The sequence below is a fragment of the Nannospalax galili genome, unplaced genomic scaffold (assembly GCF_000622305.1).
Source record: "Nannospalax galili isolate Female #2095 unplaced genomic scaffold, S.galili_v1.0 scaffold231, whole genome shotgun sequence".
Lineage (NCBI taxonomy): Eukaryota > Metazoa > Chordata > Mammalia > Rodentia > Spalacidae > Nannospalax > Nannospalax galili.
In genome coordinates, this window is record NW_008330120.1 from 1,580,244 (window position 1) to 1,592,109 (window position 11,866).

At 40.8% G+C, this 11,866-nt stretch overlaps 1 pseudogene; it reads right to left on the reverse strand.

Annotated features, from left to right (window-relative positions):
• Nucleotides 1-11,605, reverse strand: part of LOC103741785 — a 17,763-nt pseudogene extending 6,158 nt beyond the window's left edge.
• Nucleotides 11,606-11,866: the final 261 nt, after the last annotated feature.

Here is an 11,866-nt window from a genome sequence, read left to right on the forward strand (position 1 = left end):
GGGGACAGAGTGGACATCCTTGTCTTGCTTTTGATTTTAGTGGCAATGCTTTAAGCTTTTCTCCTTTTAGTATGAGATTGGCTGTGGGCTTGTTGTACTTTGCCTTTATTATGTTGAGATATGTGCCCTGTATCCCTAGATTCCCCAGGATTTTTATCATGAAAGGATATTAAAGTCCTTTTCTGCAACTAATCAGATGATCATGAGGTTTCTGACCTTAAGCCTATTCATGCAGATTACATTTATTGATTTATTTTTTAAATATTTTATTATTTTTATTTTATGTACATAAATGTGTTATGTGCATGTGTGTAAGTGCACCAATGTCATGCAATGCCCTCAGAGGTCAGAAGAAGACATGGATCCCCTGGAACTGGAGTTAAGAATGGTGGTTAGCCACCATGTGGGTGCTGGGAATTGAACCTAAGTCCTCTACAAGAGCAGTCAGTGCTCTTAACTGCTGAGTCTTCTCTCTCTCTAGTCCTGGAACTAATAAATTTTTAATAAAAATTAAAAAGGCCTATTTTATGAGCCTGTAATACAAACAGACAAGTTGCATGAGTCTACAATGCAAATAAAACATATTTCATGAGACAGAAATACAAATTTGCATGTTGACTTGGGTGTGTCTATGGGACCAGAGAGCACCACCTGTCCAGCTCTGGCAGGACCAGGGTGCACCTTCAGACTAGGTCCCTGACCCTGACAGGACCAGAGGGCATGTACAAGCCTCCAGTCCCAGTAGCCTCACAGTCATGCGTGGTCTCCTAAGAGACGGGAACTTTGGCTTCAGTGGTCTGTAAGGTCAGTGTTAGTGTGGGGTTTTGACGTCAATGCTTCCAGCGGAGCTGAGAGTTTATACTGCTATGATTCCAGAAGTCATTTCAGGCCTGAGGCTCTAGCCATAGACCCCCACCCCCACCCCAAGACTTCACTGGGCTTGATGCTTGGTATCTTGCCTGTTCCATATTTTCAGACTCCAAGGGAGGTGAGCAAGGTTTTAAATCTGTCTTGTCTTAGTGCTTAATGTGCAGCCCCACCCTTAGTCCTGCTGGCGTATAGTCAAGGCAGGATCACCCCAGCAACTCCATTTGACAACCAACATCAAGTTTCACCAGTTCCTATAGGCAAACTTCAAGCAGAAATCCCTCTAGGAAGAGTCACAGAGAGCAGAACATCCAGATAGACAAAGAAGAGGGGGCAGACAAGCATGGAGGACAAACAGGTGTGCAAAACATGACAAACACATGCTAAGAATATAGCACAGCCATCATCTGTGACCCATCCCCAACCAACCAACTCCCTTATAAGAGAATCCAAGACTATAGAGATAGCTGAAATTCAGTCTTACTTTCTAAAAGAAGTAATGATCCTATCGAAGAGTCAAATAAACAGATGCGTGAATTAGGAAATCTATCCAAGACCTTGACAAGACAGTCTCCGAAGGGAATAAGGTACATTGGAGGCCAAGCTCCAAAGCATGGAGGGAGAGTTCAGCAAGGAAATTGAAACTCTGAAAAGAGAACCGAACAGGAACACTTGAAATGAAGGAAACAGTCAGTCAAAGAAATCACAACAGATACTATCGTTAACAGACGACCGCGCAGAAGGATGACTTTCAGGGATGGTGAACAAAGTCAAGGTAAGAATACAAACAGACATGTAAGGAAAAGGGATCAAGGAATATAAACAATACTTCCAGGAAGTCTGGAGTACCTTCAAGAGGCCAAACTTGAAAATTGATGCTGTAGAAGGAGGAGGACAGATAAAAATCAAGTGAAATAGAAAATGTAATGAAATTACAGCAGAAAACGCCCTAAACTTAGAAAGAGAGATAGACATCCAAACACAAGAGGTACATAGAACTCCAAAGAGACACAGAGAATAAACTCTTTGACACATCATAGCCAGGACGTCAAAAACATAAAGGATAATCCCGAAAGCAACCTGAGAAACATCAGCTCACACACAAAGGCAGAAATGCCAGAATCACCGCAGACTTTTCATCAGCAGCAACAAAAAGCAGAGGAACATGGAATGAAATATTATTTTAAGCTCTGAAGGTAAACAACTGGGAACCAAGAATGTACCCTGCAAAGTTACCTTTCGAAACTGATGGGGAAACAAGGATATTTCAAGACAAACAAAAGTGAAGGCAATTATGAGCACCAATCCAGCACTATAAAACATGCTTAATTGAAAACTTTACAAGTAGGAAGAAGAAAAACAGCCTCCTGCATGTGCATACATGGAAGTGCACATGCCATGAAGAACAGAAAATAGCCAGATACCAGAAGGAAACAACCACATCCAACACAGCAAGCCCTTGAAGCTAATACAGGGGAAAGAAAACAACTAATAATTCAGCAAAACAGAGCATCACTAAATAAGTTGGCAGAAAGCAGCTAACCCCTTGTATAATAATCTTGTATGTAAATAGCCTCAACTCACAACTAAAAAGACACAGACTAATAAACTGAATTAAAAAACAAGAACCAGGGGCTGGAGCGGTGGCTCAGCGGTTAAGGGCACTGACTGCTCTTGCAGAAGATCCAGGTTCGAGTCCCAGCACCCACATGGTAGCCAACAACTGTCCATAACTCCAGTTTCAGGGAATCCAACGCCCTCTTCTGACCTCTGAAGGCATTGCATGACACGGGTGCACTTACACACATGCAGGCAATACACTCATACACATTAAAAAAAAATGAAAAACAAGAACCAGGTATATGTTGTATCCAGGAAACATCCTTAGCTAGCTAGCAAAGAGATCTAAAAATTCAGTATCAAAGAATGGAAAACAAACTCCCAAGTAAATGGAAACCGTAAATAAGCAGACATAGCTGTCCTTATATTTGAGAAAGTAAACTTCAAAGCGAAGTGAATTAGAAGAGACAAAAAGGGATATTGCATATTAATAAATGGAACAATTCATGAAGAAATTATAACAATTATAAGTATTTGTGCACCGAATGCTGGAACCCCTAATTTCATAAAACAAACACTAAAAGACATAAAATGCCAGAAAGGTTCTGACAAAATCACAGCGGGGGACTTCAATACCCCACTCTATTTAGATGAGTCTTCCAAACTAAAAAGAAGTAAAAAAAAAAACTTGTGAGCTAAAATACACCGTGAATCAGTTTGACTAGACAGACACATACTGGGCAGCCCACCCACCAGAGAAGGAGTGCACATTTTTCTCAGTGGCACATGGAACCTTCTCTAAAATTCATCACATCGTAGGATACAGATGTAGTCTCCAGCAGCACAAAAATATGAGATAATTTCTTACATCTTATTTGATCACAAAGGAATAACAGTAGAAACTAACCAACAAGATAAACTAAACTGGAGACTAAACAGTCCATCTTTAATGAACAGTGGGTTATCCAAGAAATTAGAAAGGAAGTTAAAAATTCCTATAGACAAATGATGGGAACAGAACATTCCAGAACCCCTGGAACCCAGCCAAGGCAGTCCTAAGAGGAACATTTATTGTGATAAGCATTCACATTAAAAAAAAAATCCGAGAGATATCAAATAAACAACCAAATAATGAACCTCCAGGTCTTTGAAAAACAGTAAGTAGCGAACCCTAAACCCAGCAGGTGGCAAGAAGTAATAAAGATTAGGGAAGAAATTAAGGAAATCAAGACTAAAAGACAATACACAAAATCAACCAAAGTCAGTTCTTTTAAAAAGATTGACAAAGCCTTAGCCAGTCTGACAGAGAGAAAGACAGACACATTGACATAATTAGAAATCAAAAGTGTATCATTACAACAGACTCCAATGAAACAGAGAGAATAGCTGGAAAACCTAGGAGAAACGAAATTTCTAAATGCATGTCATCTATCGAAATTAAAGCCTAAAGCAATAATTAACTTAAACAGACCCCTTAGACGCAGAGAGGTTGAAGCTTAGTCAAGTCTCCTCACAAGAAAAGGCCAGGATAGGGTGGCTTCACTGCTGAATTCTAGCTGACTCAAGATCTCATATCAATTCTTCTTAAGTTGTTCCACAAAATTGAAAGTGAAGGAACTCTGGGGCAGGAGAGATGGCTCAGCAGTTAAGAGCACTGGCTGCTCTTGCAAAGCACCTGGGTTCAGTTCCCAGCAACCACATGGCAGCTAACAACCATCCTTAACTCTGGTTCCAGTGGATCTAATGCCATCTTTGGGTTTCTGTGGGCATTTCATGACACAGGTGCACTTATGTAGATCCAGGCAAAATACTCGTACACATAAAATAAAAACGAAGAATAAAAAAATTAAGGAAAGTGAAGGAACACCAAATTCATTCTCTAAAACCAGTATTACTCTGGTACCAGCACCAAGAAGAGAAAACCGCAGACCAATTCCTTTGATGAACATGGATGCAAAAATCCTTAGCAAAACACAAACAAATTCAGGAACACAGTGTGAAGATCATACATTATGACCCAGTGGACTTTATCACAGGAAGGCAAAGTTGGTTGAATGCATGTAACTCAATAAATGTAGTATACCATAAATAATGTCTAAACACTTAAAGGACAGAAACCACATACATAATCATCTCGATTGATTCCAAAAAGACATTGAAAAAGTTCAACATGCCTGCATTATAAAAGTCCTGGAGATGTTAGGGGTAGAAGGAGCAGACTTCAAAATAATAAAGGCTATTTACAACAAACCTGTAGTCATTATGTTAAATAGAAACAGACAGAATGTTTCCTCTAAAATCAGGAACAAGACAAGGATGCCTGTTCTCCCCTCTTATTTAATATAGCAATCGAAGTCTTACCTATAGCAATCGGACAAGAGAGAGACACGAGGGACTAAAGATACGAAAGGATTCTAAAGTCAAACTACCACTGTTTGTGGATGACATGATTCTATTCTTAAAAGACCCTATCGAATCTACCAGAAAACTCTTACATTTAAAAAACACAGTAAAGTTGCAGAATACAAAATCAATATAAAAACCCAGCAGGCTTCCTATGTACCAACAGTTTAGTTTCAGAGAAATAAATCAGGAAAGGCCTCACATTTATAATAGTTTCAAAAAATTAAGTACCTAGGAATATGCTTTACCGAAGAAGACTCAGACCTTTGCATTGAAAACTTCAAGACACTGAGAAAGGAAAGCAAAGAAGATACTAGATGATGGACAGACCTCCCACACTCCTGGATTGGCAGAACTAACATCATGAAATGGCTACATCACCAAAATTAATCTTCAGATTTAATGCAGTTCCCATCAAAATCCCAGTGTCAAATTTCAGAGAACTAGGAAGAAAACAATCCAAGGATTTATATAAAACAGCAGAAGACCACAAATAGCCAGAGCAGTCCTAAGGAGTACGAATACAGCTGCGGGCATCGCCATAGAGCTGCAGTGATAAGGACAGCTTGGCACAGAGTAAAACCAGGCAGGGAGCCAGGTGTGGTGGGCACACCTTTAGTCCCAGCACTTGGGAGGCAGAGGTAAGTGGATCTCTGTGAGACTGAGGTCAGCCTGGTCTACATAGTAAATTCCAAGCCAGCTAGGGCTACAGGGAGACCCCCTGTCTCAAAGAACCAAAAAAAAAAAAAAAAACAAACAAAAAAAAAAACAAGCAAAACCAAAACCATAAAAAGACAAAAAGACAAGCAGACCAATGGAACAGAATAGAGGACTGGAAAATAAATCCAGAAAGCTGTGTCCATCTAATTTTTTTTTAATTAAGGAGACAAAAAATGTATAGTGGGGAAAAGCTAGCTTACTTGACAAATGGTGCTGGCAAAACTGGGTGTCCAGTGCAGAAGGACGGCTCCAATAGAGCTACAATTGTCAGTTTGTTTTTTGTTTGTTTGGTTGGTTGTGTTTTGTTTGTTGTTTGTTTCTGTTTTTTTGAGACAGGGTCTCCCTCTAGCCCCAACTGGCCTGGAACTCAGAGAGCCTCCTGCCTCTGCCTCCCAAGTGCTGGGACTAAAGGCGTGCCCACCACACCTGGCACACTTTTCATTTTGTACAAAAATTAATTCAAAATTGATAAAGAACTTGTTGCAGAACCTGAAATGCTGAAACTTCTAGACGGAAACAAACACAAGAAAACTCTTCAGGACATTGATGTCGGCAAACACTTTCTTAGTAGAACTTCAGTGGGACAAGAACTAACCCCAAGTATCACCAGCAGAGACTACTTGATAGTAAAAAGTTTCTGCATGGCAAAGGAAACTATCAGCAGGGCACACAGACAGCCCACAGATGGGAGAAAATCTTCACTAGCTGTATGTCAGTCAAGGGGCTGATATTCCAGATTTACAAAGAACTACGGACATTAAGTGCCGAGGATGTGAAACTGCCAATCCACAGGTGGGCTGATGAACTGAGCCAGTAGTTTTCAAAAAAAAGAACACAAATTGCCAATAACTACATTTTTTTTTTTTTTTTTTTTTTTGGGCGGGAGGAGTCTTTTTGAGACAGGGTCTCTCTGCAGCCCCAGCTGCCCTGGAACTCACTATATAGACCAGGCTGGCTTCAAACTCACAGAGATCCACCTGCCCCTGCCTCCCGAGTGCTGGGATTAAAAGTGTACACCACCATGCCCGGCTGCCAATGACTATTTTTAAAAACTGTTCAACGTCCTTAGTCATTAGGGAAATGTGAATTTAAACTGCTTTGAGATACCTCAACCCAGTCAGAATGGCTGTCGTCAAGAAATCTGACAATGGATGTTGGAAAGGATGTGGAGAAAGAGGAACCTTTATTCACTGCTGGTGGGAGTGCAAATTAATGCAGCCATGATAGAAATCAGTCTGGAGGTTCCTCAAAAAATTAAAAATAGAACTTTTATATGACCCACTATGGGCATCTACCCAGAGACCGCCACTTATCATTGAGATATTCGCATCCCCATGTTTATTGCTGCCCTATTCACTATGGTAAGGAAATGTCCATCAGCAGATGAATGCATAAGGAAAGTCTGGTATATATATAATGAAATGTTTTTCAGCTCTAAAGAAAAATTGGATCAAAATTGCAGGGAAAACAGATGGACTTAGAATGTACACCACTCAGCGACGTCATCCAGTCTCAGGAAGAGGAGAAAACACATGTTCTCCCTCAGGTGGGGATCTCAGCCTATGGTGTACACATGTTTATATGTAAACAGGTTTAAACATGAGTTTAGAAAGAGAATAAGAAAGGGCAATGCTAAGTGGTGGAGAAGGGTGGGGTACAGGTAAAATCGAGTCTTGAAAGGGGATGAAGCTAATGGCTGTTCTAGCTCTAACTCTGTCATGTTTTTCTTTGTCGTAGTGGATAAATGCATAACAATGTAATCAGTAGTGAAAGTGTGACACCCTAAGCAAGGCCATCCCAGTGATGGCCCGTCTGAGGATGGTGTAGAAGTTCATTGAAAGGTATAGAGATGGGGGCTGGGCAAGTGTTTACTTGACTGGCTACAGGGATCTATGTGGTGTTTTTTTAATTTAATTTATTATTATTATTATTATATTATTATTATTTATCTTTTTTGAGACAGGGTCTCCCTTGTAGCCCCAGCTGTCCTGGAACTCTCTTTGTAGACCAGGCTGGCCTTGAACTCACAGAGATCCGCCTGCCTCTGCCTCCTGAGTACTGGGATTAAAAGAGTACACTACCATGCCCGGCTTTATTATTTTTATTTTATGTGTATGAGTGTATTGCCTGCATGTATGTGAGTGACACCTGTGTCCTGAAATGCCCATGGAGGTCAGAAGAGGGTATCAGATACCCTGGAACTGGAGTTACAGATGACTGTTAGCTCCCATGTCATGCAGTGCCACAGAGGTCAGAAGAAGGCTTCGGATTCCCCTGGAACTGGAGTTAAGGATAGTTCGTAGCCGCCATGTGGGTGCTGGGAATTGAACCCAGGTCCTCTGCAAGAGCAGCCAGTGCTCTTAACCACTGAGCCATCTCTCCAGCCCCTATGTGGTGTTTTTTATTGATGAGTTTATTACAATACAGTGATTTTTATATTAAAATACAGTAAGAGTCTATAAAACAAGCAGACGTATACGACCCTACAAAACGAATAAATAACATTTTATGAGACAATACAAATATATATGTTGTAGGAGCCCAAACAGACATGTTGTATGTGTCTGAGATACAAATACCCATGTTGTTTCAGTCCAAATACATATAGACATGGATGAATCTACAACATAAATAGACATGTTATATTAATATAAACAGACATGGTGTATGAGTCTGCAACACAGAAGTCCATGTTGTGTTAGTCTATAATACAAATAGATTGTTTATAGAAGTCTACAACACCAGTGTACAAGCTGTTTCAGTATGCAGTATAAACAGACATGTTGTGTGAGTCTGCAGCACAAATGAGACATGTAGTATGTGTCTGTAATCCAAGTAGGCATGTTATATGAGTCTGAAATACAATCAGGTACATTTGTATGAGTCCAGAGGAGTTCAAATAAACACAGATAAGCTGTTCTGTGATTCTGCAACACTAATACACGTTATATATGTAGGTAATGCAAACAGACCTGGAGTATGAGTCTGCAGTATGAAACTAAGTATGATGTGTAATCCTACAATACAAACATACATGTTGTGTGAGTCTCCATAACAAATAAAGTATTCTGTGAGTCTGCAACACAGACATGCTGTATGAGTCTGCAACTCCAATACAGTGCTTGAAGGCCCACTGGAGTGGTAAACAAGATAATGGGTAGAAGAGGGAAGGAAGAAGTCAAAGTATTCTTATTTGCAGATGATATGATTCTGTACATCCCCTAAAGACTCCTAAAACTGATCGACACATTCAGCAAAGTAGGAGGATAAAAAGTTAACAGACAAAACTCAGAAGCCTCCCTATACACAAATGACAAAAATACCTAGAAGGAGCTCAGGGAAATGAACCCGTTCAAAATAGCCTCACCAAGATAAAACAACTTGAGCTGGGCATGGTGGCGCACACCTTTGATCCCAGCACTCAGGAGGCAGGCAGATCACCGTGAGATTGAGGTCAGCTTGATCTACATAGCAAGTTCCAGGCCAGCAGACGCTACAGGGAGACCCTGTCTCAAAAAGACCAAAAGTAAATAGATAAATAAAATATCTTGGAATTAACCTAACCAAGGAAGCAAATGACTTGTACAGTGAACACTTTAAGATACTGAAGAAAGAAACTAGATACGGGTAGATGGAAAGATTTCCCATGCTCATGGATTACTAGGATTAATTTTGTGAAAATGGCCATCCTACCAAAAGCAATCTACAGATTCAATGCAATCTCCATGAAAATTCCAACACAATTCTTCACAGAAATTGGAAAAACAATCCTAAAATTTGTATGGAAGGAAAAAGACTCCAGATAGCCCAAGCAATCTGGAACAATAAAGGCACTGGTGAGAAGCACCATACCTGATTTCAAGTTACACTACAGAGCTATAGTACTAAAAGCAGAATGGTACTGGCCTAAAACCAAGACACACTGATCCACAGAATAGAATCACGGACCCAGATATAAGTCCATGCACCAACAGTTACCTGATTTTTGTCAAAGATGCCAAAAACATACTTTGGAGAAAACAGCATCTTTAACACGTTGTGTTGGAAAGACTAGATAGCTACAGGTAGAAGGGAATGATCGTTCTCTCTCACTCTGCACAGAAATCAATTCCAAATGAATCAAAGATCTCAGTGTTAGACCTGAAACTCTGAAACTCCTAGAAGAAAGACTATAAGTACACTTGAGGATATAGGCTCAGGCAAGCCCTATCTGACTAGGACTCTGGTCACCCAGGAAGAAGTAAGACAACCAACAGAGACTTTGTGAAATCAAAAGATTTCTGCAGATGATGTGATTCTATACCTACCCTAAAGACTTCAGCAGAAAACTCCTGTAACTGAGCAACACATTCAGCAAAGTAGCAGGATACAAAGCTAACAGACAAAAACCAGAAGTTTCCCTATGCACAAATGACAAACACACCTCGAAAGAACTCAGGAAAGGAAACTGTTAGTTACTGAAGCGGCAGCCTGGGAAAAAAACATCTTTACCAGCTATAACACCTGACATCAAGAAAGCAGGCAATCCAATCAAAAAGCGGCCTAGAGAACTGAACAGAGTTCTCAGAAGAAATACAAATGGCTAAGAAATGTTTTTGAAAGCATTTGCCGTGCTCAGCTGCCAGGGAAATGCAAATTAAAACTACTTTGAGATTTCTTCTTACCCCAGTCAGAACGGCTAAGATTAAAAAAAATAAAAGAGAAAAAATTCTGACAAGGATGTGCTGGTCAGAGTGCAAACTGGTGCAGCCACTGTGGAAATCAGTGTGGTACTTCCTCAGAATACTAGACATAGATCTATCATGGAACCCAAGTATACCACTCCTGGGCATGTACCCAAAGGGCTCTATCTCCTACCACAGAGATGCATGCTCACCCATGGTCACAGCTGTTCTATCCACAATAGCCAGGACATAGAAACAGCCTAGATGTCCATCAACTGATGAATGGGTTATAGAAACGTAATATACACCATGGAACTTTATTCCACCATAAAGGAAAATGAAATTATGAAATCTGGAGGTGAATGAATGGAGCTGGGAAACATTACGCCGAATGAAGTAACCCAGACCTAGAAAGGCAAACATCACACGTTCTCTCTCAGGTGGGTCTTAGTGTTGAATCTTTATGTTTGGAATACCTGTATTTTCAATGTTTTTAAGAACTTTTACACTATTTTCAATAAGGACTGTATCAAAAATTCCTACAAATAGCTTGTTTTGCTACACTTTTGTGTGTGTGTGTGTGTGTGTGTGTGTGTGTGTGTGTGTGTGTAGGTCAGAAGACAACTTTCAGTAGTCAGTTCTCCCCTTTCTCACCCTGTAGGTCCTAGGGATTGAACTCAGGACATCAGGCTTGGGAGCAAGCACCTTCACCCACTGAGCCATCTAGCTGGCCCTGATTTCAGTGCTCTACAATGTGTAACATAGATAGAAACATCACCTGGTAATACACGCGTATGGGCGATTATTATATGTCAACTAAAAATATAAAGAAAGAGAGTAAGAGGAGGAAACAGCCTACGAAACACGACTTGGCCATGTCGCATTAACAGTCACAGCTCTGTGAACAATGATGGTTTATTTCATCATAAATTGTGAATTAGTTATGTGAGTAGAATGAGAGAAGAGGATCTGAGGAGAGGCGGAAGGGAGAAAAAGAAACCAATATAGATGCTTTAAATTACTTTAAGTCGACAGATGGCATGTGAGACAGTATTTTGATACCTATGTATATGTCATGGAATGCGTGATAGGGCTGATGACTGTAGCTATTGCTTCACCTTCTTTTTGCTTTGTATGTGGTATATGTGTTCATGTGCGTGCACATGTGCATGTGGGAAGCTACGTGTATAGAGTTCAGAGGTCAACGTCCAGTATCTTTTCAATCACCCTCTCCATTTTCGGAGACGGGGCTCTCACCGAACCTGGAACTCGGTGGCTCCACTAGCTGGTTGGCCTGTGAGCTCCTGTCTCCGGCTTCCCAGCTTTGTGTTATAGGCACACCACATGTGGCCACTTACGTGGGTGCTAGGGACTCGAACGGGGGTCCTCATGCTGATACAGGAAGCACTTTACTGAGTGAGCCCGCTGCAGAGCCCTCCCTCACTTACTTTTTGTGGTGTGAACTTTTAGCAACTTTCAGGTGTGCAAAATATTGTTAGTAACCCAGTCAGGGTTGCACAATGGCTCTCCAGAGCCTGCTCCTCCTGTCTGACTGAAAATGCGTTCCCTTTACCCTTTAGTCTAGATCCCTGGTATTAAGTGCTGTACGCTCAGTTTCTGTGAGTTCAGCTTTAGGGAGTCACGTGCTTGTT